The sequence below is a fragment of the Bradysia coprophila genome, chromosome IV, assembly GCF_014529535.1.
Source record: "Bradysia coprophila strain Holo2 chromosome IV, BU_Bcop_v1, whole genome shotgun sequence".
Classification (NCBI taxonomy): Eukaryota; Metazoa; Arthropoda; class Insecta; order Diptera; family Sciaridae; genus Bradysia; species Bradysia coprophila.
The window spans coordinates 3881910-3900803 of record NC_050738.1 but is presented as its reverse complement, the minus strand read 5'-3'; positions in this window follow the sequence as shown (position 1 = coordinate 3900803).

Below are 18894 nucleotides of genomic sequence, written 5' to 3'. Positions count from 1 at the left end.
ATACTCATTCTTACATTTCATAGTCATAGTGGTTGCCGCATGCATGAGAGGAGAAAATCATATCATTCATTTTACACACAGTGTACACAACCGATTTTCCCCTCAATTTGTAGCGCCAAGGCATTGAAGCATACACAGGTCTTCCGTATCCATATACTGTTGTTGCATACGCAGCACCCATACACTCATCCATTCAGTTTGAACGAACTCTTATTCGATTCATGTTTGAAAAAAAAAACTCTTTTTTTTAATAATTTGGTAGCTCTCCCACTCGACGAAGTTTAAATATAATATCGGACGCACGCTTATACACCACCTCACCAGCGGAGCATACCATTCGGTTCACAACGTTTGTATAATACACGTATGAGAGGCTCATAATATACATACACGGTGCACGAAAATGCGGTGGAATAAAGGCAAAAGAACAAGAATAGAATGAAGTAAGAAGAGAGAACAGCGCCAGGGCACCGAAATATGACTCTTTCTGGTGTTCAGATATGTTCAGATATGATGGGCAGGCGGAGTCGTTATTATATTTATATTTTCAATGAATATTATATGAAACATTGAGGCGGGGCATATTACAGGTTATGTTTTTCAAGAGATATGAATTGTTGGGGCTTTTGAAGAAATATATGAAGAAATATATGTAATGTTCGTATAAAAGTTGGGTGAAAATATAGTTTTTCCGTTTCGTTTTTTTATTATTTTCGTTTCTCATATTGCAAGAACATTCCAGTCGAAGCTTTATTGGAGTGAAGTTCAATTCACCGTGTGGTATGAGAGAATGACGTATGCCCATAAGTTTTGAGCATGAAAGAAGGTCATGAATACTGTAAAAGTAGACGTATAGATTATACAGAGACGATTTTATGGTGGCTCATTGTCTAATGATTGATAGATGGATTTGAATTATATTCGAAACCCAGCAATTAGACTATCAAGGCAATGGGTGTTAAATTTGATCACCGGTATTGGGTGTTATAACAGTATTTTGCGAAGGGAATTGAGTGGAAATAGGACTACGATTCTCTTGCTACTTGTAATATTGGACAGTCTTTGTGTATACACAGAGCAGCATAAGATTCTCATATACCAGTCCATTTCAGTGACAGTTCTTGTGGGACTTTGTTTATACAGACAGTCAAGTTGAGAATTCCATTACTTAGCCAGGCTTTACAAACTCAAATGAGTCTAATAGTCTGAAATCGCAGGGTTGTTCAATTGATAATAATAACTTCATGTCAACGAAATTTGCAATATTTCTTTAAAATAGGACGATCTGAATGACGCGATTGCACCAATTGATTTGATGTATCATCTGTTATCTAGAGTGACTATAGAAATAAGCCACGAGCTCTAGCTAGTGCGGTCTTTTATAGAAAAAATACATATAACAGCAAACGAAGTAGTAGATTTTGTTTCAATCTGTCGAAAGTTTCTCGAAGTAAAAGATTCTATTATGATACCGATGAAATTCGTGTCTCATATGAGCACATAAAAACCTCTGAAACTAATCTGTTTGTTCGTTCAATCGGTCGTTCAACATTAGACTGAACTACAATATCAATCAACGCAAATACAGAATAGGGTGTAGCGTTTTGCAGTCTTTTTTTTATTTTTATTTTGGGTAGGATCGATGCAGAATGATCAACTGATCACGAAAATAACAAAAAATAGTTCGAAGCTCCCATGCGCTTCTCTGAAACCCGACTTTTTGGTCACAGAGCCATAGTGAGAGCAGTTCTGTCGCCTGTGTTGAAACAAATTTGTTAAGTGTATATGATAACTACTCGTAGAGACTGTGGCTTCAATTTGGCATACTTTAAAATTTTAAAAAATTCGACTCACCGATGAAAAATTACAAAAAGTGCTCCCGACCATGACTTTTCCAGAAATTTTTTGGAGTTAAAGCTTTCTAAAATCTGTGACAGGAAAGCAAAATAGTCGTGTCGTAGCTCATTTTGAAGGGAATTTCAAGAGCTTTCAAACGAATATAGACTCGACGTAAAGTTTCCCCGGGTTGCAGATTCATTGACCTTCCAATGTGTTGAAAATGATACGAGACAAACCAATTTTTTTTATTTTTCACAGAATTAATGCAAAAAGCGGTTCGAAATTGTTCTTAGCATTGTTGGCGTGATATCTACGAGTAGTTATCATATACACTTAACAAATTTGTTTCAATACAAGCGGCAGAACTGCTCTCACTATGGCTCTGTGACCAAAAAGTCGGTTTTCAGAGGTGCGCATGGGAGCTTCAAACTTTAATTATTTTTTTTGTTATTTTCGTGATCAGTGAACCATTCTGCATCGAGCCTACCCGCAGGCCTTAAAAAAATAATAAAAGACTGTAAAACGCTACACCCTAATACAGAATTATGCTCAAGCAGCCAGTGATCAGTGAATACTAATACTAACAGAACTTTCAACTTCCGGGACACTTGTTTTTTTTTAGAAAATCCAACCTGACGGAAATTTGGTAATTTTGTCATGGAGACAATTGAATTTAAAAATAAATTGCACTTGCGTTTGATTTTTTTTTTCTTCAATTTTTCACATCTAATTAGCGAAAAAGTTTTTTTTTTCTGTATAACGTTGCTATCCTGTTGCATTTTCAATAAAACAACTTCGTTACAATATTTCCATAAAAGTTATTTTTAATTTATTGTCATGTTACACTGTTACAGTCGACGTCAGTGAAATTGACACCTGAAATTGCTTGGGCTGTTTTTCAGTTGGTCCAAACAAAAATGCTAATTAAACGGGTGCACTCTTTTACTTTATAACCTGAGCTAGTGATACTGAACTATGCTGTTCCTTGTCTTTCCTCATTTTTGAACAGGACTATTGATCCTAAATGATTTAATCATCAATCATTTGCTATTGCTTGCCAAATCAATAAAAAAAATTTTATGAATTATGACCGATTTTGTACTTCGCCGAATAAGATATGAATTGTGATAACAAATGTTTAGATTTTCGATTCCTTTTTCACTGAGAATTAACAAGAAAAATCGAAATTTCGATTGTTCAATAAGCATACAACTTTGAATTATGTGAAGTTTGAATTAGCCGAATCAAAATAAATACGGTGATTTCTGTTTGCACCCTGGTGTATCATAGCAGTATTTCCAACGCTATTCACCACCTTTTTGGACCTAGTGACATAATGTACTATTTCATCATTTATTATTTACAACTCTATAAAAACACACTTATCGGGTGCAAGTAGTATCTGCAATAATGGCAATATTACTGCTACTATTTGCACATAGTGACAAATAGAATAGTATTATACTGTGACTATTTGCACCCTGGGTACTACGACTATTTGCATTGCGCCCGGGTGCAAGTAGCATCTGCAACAATACTGCGAATATTTGCAACCGAGTGTAAATAGCATCAGTAATCATACCGCAGGTATTTACACTCGGGAGCAAATAGTCACTTCGATAGCAAAATATAACAAGAAAAATAGAAACGAAATTTTTTGAAAACATTTCTTCCAATCTAATCTCATCTAATCTTACATTGAAATAAATAAAAAATAATTAGAACAAAAAAAAAAGAGATGAAGGAAAAGAAAATGAAAAATTTTTGCCATTTTAATAAATCCATGTGCCCGTATAAAATATGTATAACAAAAGTAAAATATAATTTGAGTGAATAAAATATTACAATTGAAAAATGTTGAGTGTAATAAATATATCTAGCATAAGGTATGTACACTGTGTACGTACATATATAGGTAGAGATATAAAATAAATATTTTTTTTTATATTCTTCGTTGTTTTATTTTTTTACATAAGAACTAAATTTATGTACACCATTATTTACGTTATTTCGTTTTTAATTTGCATTTGAATCTAATTTCTTTATGTATATATTCAAATCGTACCAGCCTTAACGTTTCTGAGTTTATTGTTTTACGTTATACGCAAACAACCAGAGAGAACAAAAAAAAATGGAAATAAAATAAAAGTATAAAGAAAAACGAAAAGATTATAATCTGTTTTTATCTTCTTCGTTTTTGAACATAATATGAAATGGAGGTACACTAACATAATAATAACATTTATTTCCAAATAAAATGGATCGATGTGAAGTGTATATAATATGCGCAAAGTTTTGAAAGAGCAAAAAAAAACGAAGAAAGAAAAATTATGAAATGAAATTATTCACCCAAAGAATGAATAATTAAAAAAACTTTAATTACTTCTGCCGGATTTATGTGAGTTATACATATATTTTACCATAATAATGTGCCATTATTGTTGCTCGCTGTAGCACTCATTAAAATAAGCAATTTTTATTTCTTTCGAAAGCAAGCAAACAATTAAATCTATCAAACCCTTCCCAAATACCTATACCAGCTTTTGTTGATTGTTTCTTATCCCACTGATGACGATTTCATACAAAGCATTATCTAAACTATGTTATCTTATACACATTGACTGACTCGATTGCTGTGAGCTAGATGTTATTGAAGCTATAGTATCTAGTACCTGGCTCGATAGTTGTGAGGTAACAACGTGATTCCACGTTTCAGTGAAATAATTCTTCAAGAATGAAGCGGAGTGAGTACAGAAATTTCGAACGTTTGCTACAAAAACGGCAACTTGAGCAACGAAGTACACATTATGCTTTTTGCGATTGACAATTTCGATACAAGTGCGTAAAAGTATGTCACCAATTTGATTCAACTGCGGAAAAATAATAAGCGATATGACCCACCCCTAACTAATGGTGTTATCGTAAAGTTCCTCACACCAAACGACAATATTGTTGTTTCTTTACATGATTGGCCATAATACATTTTTCATCATTTTTGACAAATATTTTAAGTCCACCGCTTAGTGAACTGTTAAATTTTTCACAACCAAGACTAACTTTTTGCGTTGGTGATTTGACGTTTCAAAGACGTTACGATTAACGACTTTAACCTGTCACAGACGGCAAGCATAGCAACAGTTTTACTATCTGATCTATTACTTCATTTGATCGAAAATTTTCATAGATTGATTTCAGAAATCTTTTACTTCATTTGTTTTGAACACGCTTTTTGCTGTAGACCTGTTTAGTTTGAGCTTGTCTTTTATTCTTGCTGTCGTTGTTGATAACAGATGAAAGCCGTCTGTAACAGGTTAACGACGATTTTCTTCGTCAAATCATATAGATCATCTTCAAGGCTGTTTGAAATGCCATACACGTCAAGAAATGCCATCCACGTTAAAAAAAACCATTCAAATGAATGAATAAACGAAACATTTAACGAAACTTAAGTGAGGTTACGTCTGAAAGTATCGTATCTTGACGATGATCCATTCGACTAAGTTCAATGTGGATTTGATTTGGGTGTGAAATTGAGTAAGAAGTGCTTTTTCATTGATTTTCTTTTTGTAAACTATCGAATTGGCAACTGTCAAAAAACCTGCAGCAGTAAAAAGGGGTGGAAGAACGGCTATACCAACAGTTTATTATATTGTAGTCATCAATCGCAAAAAATACTAGACCAAATTCTATATAAAATCGTTATTGTATATCAAGATGTATCACACTGAAGTATTACGTAATAAAAGAGTATTTAAAATGGACAATAAATGTTGTGTAAGATGTCTTGTTATAGGCAGGCATATCAAATCTTTTACTTCTTTTGGTCTAAGTATTTTCAATAGATTGTTACAAAATCTTTTACTTCATTAGTTACAACATACATTTTGATATTTTTATGAGGACATTAGCCGAACGTTTTCGTTTATTTTGTCATCGCTGTCCATAACAGATGAAATACGAAAGATTGATATATTTATCAAATCAATATTTACTACGCTAGATAATGTAAGGATGTCTTCAAAAGTAATTTTTTTACTAAACGATCGGAAACGTTAAATCGGCATAGGATTATTGCGTACTAAATGAGTAGATATTATCTTACATCGTAGAATTCAACATATAAAATGGAAAGCACATAGAAGTATGAAGTCCTGACACAGTTACCACATACTTTTCATTTAATCAGTGGATATATTTTCGATATATAGGTCGACGACACATTGTCGTGTGTGGTGGAATGAAAGGAAATATGAAGAAATTTTGATTTTTCGTTTCAACTTAAGGAGTAAAATATTGCGTAGAGAATACTCTTGAGAAGGTCTTATCCCAACGTTTTTCAATGTTATTCGATGAGGACACCTTGAATTTCTTAACAAAACTACAGAAATATTAACTAATTTTTCTCTATCTCTCACTTTTCCCCATTATATAATTCTTTGCAACGTAGGAGCTCCTCTCATCAGGTGATGAAAACGAAAACAGTTCTAGATTTTTAAACAATAGACGTGCTAGATTTGACCATAATGCAGCATTACGTTTTCAGCTTATGAAAGTTTATTTCTGCATTATTTGTAACCGAAATCAAGAGAAATGAAATGCACAGACAACACTTTAAACAGTTAATTACTCTTCAGCAATCTGTTATTGAGTTGTTGTTTGTTTCGTAACGTCATTCCACTTACGAACACCAACTGTTGGATTTAATGTTTTACAAATACAACAGAAATTAACTTCAATAAATTTTTTAGTTTGTAGACTCAGCTGTGAGATCATAATGTATCTGGAGCAGTTTAATCATGAAGTAAATAACATAAAACCGTATAGCCCATATTCACTTTCGTTGCATTTTAAATCTGATTAGTATACCCAAGTCTTAGTCCATGTTAATCGCCTATTAAGCGGTAACAATAAAAACAATTTTGACAATTTAATTTTTAAGCCGGAAAAATGCAACACAATTAAACCCAAACTGAAGATATTTTCCTTCTAAATTTATACTCTCATTCCACAGCAAAGGAGATGAAATCGACGAAGAGATGGAAAAATGAAATAAGAATTTCTAATAGAAATGTAAAAACCGAAAGAAATGGAATAGAATAAATATATATTTTGATGGCATCTTAAGTGGATTTTAAATTATTTTAAGAAAATTCCATTTCTTGTCGAAAATAAACAAACATTTTCCATATGCACGATATTGTGGCGGTATAGTAATGTGACAATACGGTAATCACCTCACGAACTTTCGCCCCTCAATACGAAAAAAAAATGCTACACATTTTGACAATGAACTCTGCGTGTGCATGTAATGTAATACGATTCGGATTTGTGAAAGTATGTTTTCACATTGTGTGGAACCTTTCGGATTATTTCTGAAAAATTGGTAATTTGATGACTGTCACACATTACGACACGACCAGTCAGAATTATTTTACAATATTAATTACAATTTTGTGTGCGGGGCGCGGGGTTACTGATTTTCATTTAAAATCAATTTTAATTTATTTAGAAACTTCAAAACGCCGCATAACAACGCACCGCTAATCCAGCACTACATTTCGTCATGATCATGAAACCACAAAATATTTCTCGTAGCTCCTTCACATGTGAACCAACTTCACTATTATGACATTTCCTCTGCAGTTACAAAAGTGATGTTGTTTCACATGGAAATTCAGTGTGGCGAATGAAGTTCTGTATGAAATATATGTGGCGCCTCTAGAGGCGAATTATGTATGAGTATGATTCGCGCTTTTGTTATCGGCGCTTACATGAACACTGCTGTAGATTCATTTGTTTAAACTATCATCTCGTGTATGTCTAAAATCTTGTACTTCGTTAGTGTGTTCAGCTGGAATCATAAAACACTATCGTTTATTTTGTCGTCGTTGTCGATAACGGATCGGTTGTTGTTTTAAAAGTTGAATAAACGTTGGCTTTCTGTAGTGTGACAAAATACATATAAGTCTGTCCTCACACTTAATTTAGTTAAAACCTGTGAAAAACCAGTGGAAACTATCTTTATTTAGTTTGAACGATCATTTGAACGATTATTGGCTGATTATTACTATAACCCTACTTCAGTTGCAAGGAATGGCTTGGTTCCTTCCTGTAAAGAACTTCGAGCTTTAAGTTTGATTCAGTTTGTTTCGGCCCGATGTTGATGTACGGTAAAATAGCCTCTTTAACTACCCCTTGACCCAAAAGCCGTTTTATTTTCTGATGAGAAACTAAACTACTAACATTTAACACCATAACTGTCTGTTCCAAACTCATAGATCTTTCAGACAATCAAATTTTTCACCTTCTTAAACATTCGACTGTTTGCAGACCCATAAATTCAGCAATTTTTTATTGGTTCGGAATTCATTGACAATAATTTATCTTAATTTGAGATACGGTAAAGCTTGTCTACGTTTTGTGATTTTCATTAAAAAATATCTGTCGCCCAATCAACAAAACCAAAAAGAGTCGATTAAACAGAATAGCCCTATACTATTACCCAAACAAAACCGACACAATTTATGAATAAATATTAATCAATCGAATCTATTCATCGGTTCGATCATCATCTGGCAATCTGGCCGCGCTTATTGGAATATCAAAAGGAATATTGAGTTGAGTGTTGTTAATAAATGTCTAGAATTTCCAGCTCATATAATAATGGGCTCGATTATGGGTGAACAGACGATAGAGAAAAAAAAACCAAACAAACAAACTATCAAGATGGAAACCTTTCTCCAAAATGACTATCCCAACATATTAAATTTAATTGACTTATATATATTATCGTTCACACATATTTAAAATAATAATAATTTTTTTCCATCGTCTTCTCCAAAAGAAGAAACGAAATTAAATTAATTCATCGTCGCTTTATTTATTTTTGTTATGTTTTTTTTTTTGTTCATCTCTCGTTTCGTGGTTAACCCGACTTTGAACTTGGTCATTTGATCATATAATAAATGCCTTTTTGTCACACAAATATATGAGAGTGTGGAGTGGCTAAATTTATTATCTAGAAAAACATGAATGGACCCAACGAAATGGTTATCATCATATTTAATTTTAAAGCCAGGTATATTATGGTCGTACAGCGTATGTGTATTATATATATATATATTGGGCTGGAAATCGTTAAAATAATATTTATATACCGAAAATGTTTTGGGATTTTATTTTTTTAATTTATTGTGGATAAATATTATGGGCGATGAGAGCAGTCGTCGAAGAGGTAGAAGAAAGACGAGAAAAAAAACACAACGGAAAGAATGAACCGAGGGAAAAAAATCCACGTAATTTTTTTGTCAACACATTCATTTAGGATATATACTTGTTCGTTATTTTAATTGTTTATCGAGTTTGTGCAGTTTTATGTGCAATAATTTTTAAGTTATGAGAAAAATGTTTGGGCGAGAATCTGGAATCCATTTAAAAAATATCAAAAATTTCAAACCAGTTCTACCAGCTAACCAGTTGTTAAATGTTTGGATGTTTTTTTTTAGTATTTTATATCGTGTCGTTCATTATATTTTTAACAGAAATGTATACACACACAAAAAAAAAACAAAGAGAAGTTATTATCGCTCAGGCTAATGAATAAATTAATAATTTTTTGGAATTGGTTAACCATTTGGTGATCAATAAATTTTGGAAATATTTTCAAGATTTAATTCCTTTATCTTCTTGTGGTGACTTTTTTGTGTGGAATAGCCTGTTTAACCATATCATGTGAAACGCAAACTTTTTTTTTATTTTCTTCTCACCTTTTAAATCCATTGCTCAGAGGCGCTTCTAGCATACTGCGCGCCCTGGACCACTACAATCTAGCGCCTCGTTTTTGATTGTTTTTATTTTGTAAATATATTTATAGGTCAAAATTTATTTGTAAGATTAGAGTAAAAAAAATTGAGACATGCGTCTTCGACTTCAAGCAAGCCTTTACCAAACACTACCCTTGATCATATCTGATTCAGTCTTCCAGGATTGAACAAATACCCCGAGAAAATTTTTCTTTCTTTAGGAGGCATCAATGCTTAGCTAAAATTACAGCCATTTGTGTGTCACGTACATACTTCATTTTTGTTAATATCTTTTCATCAGAATCTGATTTAAAAAATGTACGACCGCAATATGTGTTACGAAGCTTTAAATAAAACTTAGTTTTCGTTGTATTCGTTTAACCACTGGTCAATGACCAACTCTAAGAAAAGTGAGCAGAAAAATTTAACGAAATTTCCATAAACTGCTCAGTTTCCTCAGAGCTGTTCAAACTGCTACAGCCAAATCTATTCTCTGTTGAAAGCTAACAAACTCGTGGTCGTTATTGCGGTCGTCATTGGTCTACATTTTTGAAAAAGGATTCTGGAAATCCAGTGTCCAAATGTTTCGTGTCCTGCAGCAGGACATGTAGGACATTTTTTTGAGATACATGAAAAAAGCAGGATTCCAATTAAGGTTCAAAAACTGCCAGTCCCTTAATCCATTCACATTATTCTGCGGTTAAGCTCGAAAATAAAAAAAATCCGTTACAGTCGAAATATAGATTTCGGGATTTTTAGAGATACCATCGTTTCTGTAATTCTCTCAATTGCCATTTGAAATTACATGCGAAATGAGAGAATACAGAAAAACGATGAAAACGATGATGCCTCTTAAAATCCCGAAGTCTATGTTTCTCCGACTGTAAATTGAACCAGAGACGAGGAGAAAAGTACATTCCGTTTTGGCGGATTTGCACTTTGATTCCTATTATTTCCTATAATTCCTAATAATTTCTAAGAATTCCACGATATTTTCTGTTACTATCCAATTCATTGTCTACTTTTTAGAAACAATTTTCTAAAATTTTTCTTTCCTTTTCTTTATTCCGATAATTTTCTAAGATTTCCTCCAAATTTAAAGAAAACGAACAAAAACCGTCGAAATTACTGCAGTGTCGTAGCTGCCGAAGTATCCGGTAAATAATAAGAATTGAAGTAAATACTAGAAATTGAAGGAGTTACAAGAATTGACTGGTAATACGAGAAATTGAAAGTAAATGAAAGGATCAATCAGTGAGTGAACTGTATTTTACAAACCGAATAGCTAGGACCGGAAACCTGCAGCGAGTGAGAAGATCAAGTTTTTTTTTTCATTCGCTTAGTTCTTTCGTTTGTCATACTTATCCGTATTTCCTTTCATTTACGTCAAATTTCTCGTATTTCCAGTCAATTCCTTGTAACTTTTCAACTTCTAGTATTTCCTTCAATTCCTCGTTTAGAGATATGATCTAAATCAATAAAGTAAACTATCAATTTCTACACTGACGGGATGACGATAAAGACTTGAGCGGTCTGCGTAATTTCCTCATACTGTATTCGAAAGATGTCAGTGTTATGATAGGAAGGCCGCGCAGCGGACTTTTTTTTCCTTTGAGGCAACATCCCATGAATTTTCATGCAAAGTATGAAATTTTTGTTCGCATATTCCAGCGCCCCATTTTACCAGCGCCCTGGACCATGGTCCAATTGGTCTCTATGAAGAAGCGCCACTGCCATTGCTAGATTTCCCATATATCAATGATTTTTCGTAATCCAGTGCAGCTTGCTGCCATGATGTCCTGCCATCATCGTTCAATCTATTACAAACAGCGAGCATATCACGACGTAATTCTGTAAATGTGCCAATGTTTTTACATAGCTAAAATCTTATACTTCATGGATCTTAACATTCGTTTTGTGAAAACATTTATTTATTTATTAAAATTATTTTTAGGTCTAGGTCAGTAACAGATCACTTCATATCACCAGCTGGACATTTCGACAAAAAATATATGTGAATTGTATGAATAGTGTCCCACTCAAGTAGGGCTTCACTTCGGAGATTTTAAATCTCAGTAAATCTCATTAAATCACAGAAATTATTTTTTTATGACTATATCACATTGTAAAGCATCTTAGTCCTAAAATTATAAGATAAAATTGATAAACTAGCTCCAATTAACGAAGAAAAATTACCTCAACAAAATGATAGAATTAAGATTGTCAACTGTGATAGATCGATATGCTGTGTTTTTAGCAACCTTTTGTAAGTAGGCAGCACAATTTATTTATTTTAATAAATTTATTCTTCTCAAATCGACGCATATTTTATTAAAAACACAATTTTCATTTTTGTGATTTACTGAAATTTACTGTGATCTACTGAGATTTAATAGAGTCAGCCCTGGTCCCACTCTTGCTTCATATCGACTGCTAGTTGACTTAGTTAACTTTCCCGTACCTTTTTCCAGTGCAGATTGCTGCCATGGTGTCCTGTAATTATCGTTCAATCTATTACAAACAGCGAGCCTATCACGACGTAATCGTTAAATGTGCCATTTTTTTGTAATATCGCTAAAATCTATTACTTCATGGATCTTAACATTCGTTTTGCAAAAACATTAACGAGGGCTCATTGATAATTTTTTAGTCTATATCAGTAACATATCACTTTATATCAATTACTAAGCTTAGGTAACTTTCCCGTGCCTTTTTCGATCATTTTTCATAATCTAGTGCAGCTTGCTGCCATGATGTTCCTGTAATTATCGTTTAATATTTTACAAACAGATAGGGTATCACGATATAATCGTTAAATCTACCACTTCTGTAAAACGCCTAGTGCAGAAAGCCTATTACTTCATGTATCTCAACATTCGTTTTGCTATAACATTAACCCGAAGTCATCGTTTATTTGTTAGTCTTTCTCAGTAACAGATGTCTAGCGTAAACATGTCATTTCAACGTTATAATTAATACTAAAAATCACAGGACAAAGCTTGACATTACATAATCTAGAAACGTTATTATTATCATGATAATCAAAAGTTCAGATTGTCGAATTAACAATATAATACAAATATATGAAAAATAGACCTCAAAATTGCGCTCCTAGAATTCAATTTTCGTGTCACATTTTTTATATTGAAAATATGGAACATTCCTCGATACTAAAAATAAGACCAGAAAACCATATGGTCTACACACACCCGATAAAATAAGTATGCGTCTTATCCGATACACCAAATGGAAACACAAAAATGAATGGAAAAATTAATAAATGAAAACAGCACTAATAACCCACAAATCAAAGTAAACAAAGCCAAAGACACCCTCCATTTAGCTTCCTTCTTTTAAGGTCTTTATTTTTACACTCAGTATAGTATGTGACATATCACCAAATAACTCGAATAAAAATTATATGCCACGTATATGGGTGCGGGGTTCCTCACAATTCTTTTTTTTTATTTTCCTCTCTCTACATGTTTGTAATATTATTTCACGTGCGCTTTCCATTCCACACACCGCAGTAATATAAAATACATGCTGCAGGATGGTTAACTACTTTGACGCGTGCCGGTGATACTTTTATAATATTATTTGTTGCATGTTGTGAGTTCTTCACCCTCGTCAATTTTATAATAATATTCGAAGCAGATTTTATGATTGTTTTTAAAATAGTTTTACGAGGATGGGATGTTATGACAGATTTTCTATAATTACTCTTTTCCTTTTTTGTGGATTTGAACGATTTAGAACAGTGAAGCAAAAAATAATCATAAAATGGAATAGGTTAGTGATCTGATCGTTACTAAAGGGAGAACACAACGACTCTAATTGGGTAGGTTGCCACCGACTATTGTTGTGAAAACTTTTTCCAGTATTTTCTAAATTTTCTGATTTTTTTCCCAAATTTTAGGGAAATATAAGAAAAAGTTGTCTCTGAAATAGTCCTGTCTCCATGTCTTCAAGATGTTATTTTTGAAGCTAAAAAATTATTAAACGAAAATGTTCAATGGTTTTCTAGCGTAACTGTTGTATCAGTAACCCATATTTATGATTTCGCTTGCCCTCACCTCGAGAGTTTCTTGCCTTCTATATTTTGTATTCAAATGATTCTAAAAAGAATCCGACGACTTTGGCCCGCGGACATTCTCTAGTGAAGGAAAGACATTTCCCTAGTGAGGGAAAGACATTTCCCTAGTGAGGGAAAGACATTTCCCTAGTGAGGGAAAGACATTTCCCTAGTGAGGGAAAGACATTTCCCTAGTGAGGGAAAGACATTTCCCTAGTGAGGGAAAGACATTCCCCTAGTGAGTGAAAGACATTCCCCTAGTGAGTGAAAGACATTTCCCTAGTGAGGGAAAGACATTTCCCTAGTGAGGGAAAGACATTTCCCTAGTGAGGGAAAGACATTTCCCTAGTGAGGGAAAGACATTTCCCTAGTGAGGGAAAGACATTTCCCTAGTGAGGGAAAGACATTTCCCTAGTGAGGGAAAGACATTTCCCTAGTGAGGGAAAGACATTTCCCTAGTGAGGGAAAGACATTTCCCTAGTGAGGGAATGACTTTTCCCTAGTAAGTGAAAGCCATTTTCTCTAGTGAGTGAAAGCCTTTTTCTCTAGTGAGGGAAAGACTTTTACCTAGTGAGGGAAAGAATGTTCCCCAGTGATGGAAAGAATTTCCCCTAGTGAGGGAAAGAATTTTCCCAAGTGAGGGAAAGACTTTTCTTTAGTAAGTTACATAGATAATTTTGGTTGCAAACCTTTAGCACTATGAGGTAGATTTCTTTACTCTCATGTACGTCGTGTATGTAGCACCAATACGCAGACACCGTATGCAATAAAAATATTTAATAATTGACGATACTGAACTATCATTTTCCCGAAGAAAATGAAAACACTGCATCACATATGTACACACACACACATGCACGAACACATACATTCGAAATGTCCTCCTTCCTTCCGCACATACCCATTAATCTAACCGGCAATTTATGAATATCCTTTCCATGGGACAATAAAATAAATTCTCAAAATAAGTTTTTTTTTTCTTTTACTTTTCACTTTCCCTCGGTGTGCATAAACAAAACGACGCCACACATTTGTATAACATACAATTTTCATTGTATAAATTTCGTTCAGTTTGTCTTAAATCACAAATCGCATTTTTCTTTTTGACATACGAGTGAATTTTTTTGTTGTAGTGGATATGGGGATAGGAACGGAGAAAAAGGAAAAAAATATTGATAATAACATAGCCGAGGAAAAGCCAGCCCACTGTCAACTTGATAATAAAAAAATTTCACCGAAATACGAACGTAACAAGAATATATTATTCGTAAAATATGTTTATGAGTATGTTTCCTCTTCGGTTCGACATTCATACGCCAAAAGCTGTGCGTTTAGCCCAGGCTAAGGCAGAGCTAAGTCATATTATATATGTGATATTGGATGGTGTAGTATAGTGGCGCTGAGGATTTTTGTTTCCTCTTCTACTTCTTCATGTTTGGTTATAAAAAATGTATCACAAACAACTGAATTCCATCCTGAATATTACTGCTCTCGCGGGACTCATAATGTTACATTCTTTTTTGCTGGCTTTTTTTTTCTTCTTCGTTACATTCAGCTACCCTTACCCAATGTGATACTAGTTTATATATACAAATCCTGAGTACCCACGTTTTATATCATGCTTCGTATGAGAATACATTTTTGCATTTGTTTTATATTCGCGGTTTTGTTTTTACGATCGTTTTCAACCATAGAAAATATAAAAATAATAGAATGAGATTCCTCGTATGTTTTTAGTTATATTTTATGGTTTGTTCATAGATGTATCATGCAGTACACAAAGCTGAAATTGGAACGTGTTAAGGCAATAATTGGCAAACAGAGTTTCATTTCTTTTAGCTACATTTTTCATACAAAAACTCTGTGTTTTCGGTTCCACAAAACCAATAACAACAGCAACAAAAAATTGAGACATCAAAATCTATCTCAAAGTAATAATCAACAACAACGAGAAAAAAAACACACACAATGCGACACAGTATAGGTCAATTGATTCGTTACACACCAGACCCCCTCATCACAGTCGGTTGTAATCCATATCCAGTACACCGTATCTCTACTACACAGTTCAAATTCATTGTGTTACCTTTTGTGTCCGTTTTCGTTTATATACCTCTGTATTGCGGCATTCAATTCACGAACAATTTTTCCATTCTACAAAATTATCCAAAAATTTATGTTAAAAATAGAATAACTGTTTTGAGATGAGCCTCGTGGAATTGACAAAAGGGACTATAAAAACCAGGAGAGAGAGAAAAAAAAACAGAAAAGAAAAATTTGAAAAATATCTATGACTGCTACCTGATGTCGCGTGCCCTTATAATAGTCCCCCCACAAAAATGTCGCACAGATTTTTGTTATAGAATTGAATAAATGACAAATCCACATTCACCCTCGCTTTTCATAATTTATAGAATATGATGACACAGCTTAAGCAATATAAATGGGTAAGGGCTTTTGAATTTAATGTACTATATTTAACGCACGTATGTATATATACCGACCGGTTGGTAATATAATACACTTATATAGATATACAAAATGTGGATGGAAATAAATGTTGGGTAGTTGGAATTCGTTTTAAAACTCTGTTAAAAGCTAAAAATATACGGCCGCAATTATAACCATTTTCTGAAAATACGGAAAATCTTTAATATTTTAACAATAATATTTTAATGAGCCAGCTGCAGTTACAGATACGTGTGTATACATCTTGTGTTTGCTTGGAGCATTGAACTTTCGAAATATAATTGTGTTATGACGATACTCTTTTTTTTTAATTAAATTCATTGCAGGGAAAGAATTTCAGTGAATTGATGATAGTTTTCTAGAATGAATCCTTCTAAGTACAGCATATCGAATCTGTTTCTTCTTTAATATATTTTCGGGAAAATCTGTTACTTCATTACTTTTAACATATCTAGCATATAATACTACATCATCTAAAGCGTATTGTTTCATTTGTCGTCGTGGCGCTAACAGATGGAAATTTCAAACTGAAAAGACATTAAAGTCTACATCAAACCCTTTTCATGTTCGATGTGTAAAGTTTAACAATTTCTTTATATTTCTGTTCAATTGGTTTTTCATTGTACTTTTACATAAGACAATTCCTTGCTTCAATTTATTTCTATTTGATTGTGTTGCAATTACAGGTCAGTCGATATCGTTGTCATCCAATGATTATGACAATAGGTTTGTCCAAAAAATTATGGGAAAATTAAAGTGTCCGCTTCGTTTCGAGAAGCCATTTTTTTAATGAAATATTGCGTCATTTATTTGAAAGTCGCCGACTGTAAGGAGGTAATTTCTGATAAACAAAGTAGAGCTAAAATCATCATCTAGAGGTTGGGCAGAATTGATTTTGTACCCCGAACAACTGAAATACGACTAATTTTGCCATGATTTGTTGATTTGAATTTTGAGTTTTAATTTTTCCAAGTAAATTGATGTGTTTTGTCTATTTCAGTTGTCCTGTGCACAAAACTTTGTTCGTACCTCGACAGGAAGTGGATTTTTCTTTACTAGGGAGGGAAAATGGACTTTCCGTCACTAGCGAAAAGTATTTCCCTATTCGTAAAGGAAAACGTCATACTACACTCTGGAAATAACTTTATATTTCGTATCACGATGACTAAAAGTACCTCAGGCTAAAGCCCTCGGACACTTTTACTCATCTGGATACGAAATATCAAATTCCTTCCCTTGTATAGTAATATAATATTTTTGAGGACACGTCCTAAAAAAACTTAGGACTGGTGCTGAAAAAATCGTTATTTCCTGGCTTCATACGAAAAATGCTATTGAATAATTCTAAAGATATCGGCGAAAATTTATTGAGCTACAAGAATACAATTTATGGATCAGAAATGCTTTATTGTATAGCTGTGAAGTATCGTCAAAGTCAAATCGTCAAGATTTTTACACTTTGGCGATTTTTCTTGGATTTTTTTTTTCACATTTTGGTGATTTTTCTTGGCAATTCGATATTTGATTGATTTGTTAAATCAATAAGAAAAATAGCCACAATGTGAGGAAAACCCAAAAAAAAATCGCCAAAGTGCAAACAAACGCTGAGAAAAAACCCCAAAGTGTGAAGAAACCTCGTAAAAAACGACATAAAGACAAATTTTCCATTTTTGTTATTGGACGTTTATTCACATTATGGCGACTTTTCTGTAGTGTTTAAAATCGTCAACAGGAATGCATATTAATTATCCATGTCGCCTCACTAGTGCCCGAATTAAAAAATGAAAAGTTCACTTGTTTTATACTTCTGAAAATTACAATAATCGTTTCAATGTTATTGTTTCAATACACCTGACTCAAAGACGTAGTAGAGTGGATATTTGTAATTGTGATATTCTGTATGACATAAGCGACCGCCAAAGGCTAAACGTTCGATTTTTACGTTCCGGGATTGAGGAAAGTGATTATTGAAAACCCATATGAAACTTATGCTCGGTACTAATTAGTATCAGCCCTCCATCATCAATTGCAATGCGACTCTACATTTTATAACCTGACCTGACCTGACCTGACTCTACATTTTATAAGAGGCTAAATTCTAACAAATTTCCCACCTTCATTTTTAAATTTTATTACGGCGACAGTAGAAGGAAAGACAGTTTAGAAAAATTGTAGATCACCAAAGCAGTTCTCTAGCAACAGAATACTCAATAATGTTTACAAAACTGTGAGGCATAAAATCAGGCAGTGTACGATTGAAAATTTCTTGTAAACTTTATATTTGTTGATTTTGTAAACAAGATGTAGCAAACACGGTCCGATTTTAACCCTCTTAAAATCTGCTTCGAAACCACTGTTAGTTCAACCAAAATCGATTAAATTTATGGACCACGATAACTTCTTTTATGATCAGATCACGCTAAACAAAAAATAAAAATAAACGAGAGGCACCACATAACTAATGTTCTCTCATACCGAGTGTAATAATTCGTAAAAGATATATAAATACGCCCACAACATCCATGTTATGAAAAATAAATATTTAAATTTTAATATTTTGATACGTTTCAGTTTACCAGTGTGCATTCTCATTGGTGCATTGTACATTTTAATCTCCATTTCTTCTTCGAATGAAAAAAAAAATCAGCTCGTCATACGCTGTATTACACATAAACTGTTATAACCCGCCCTATTTTAAAATTCATAAAC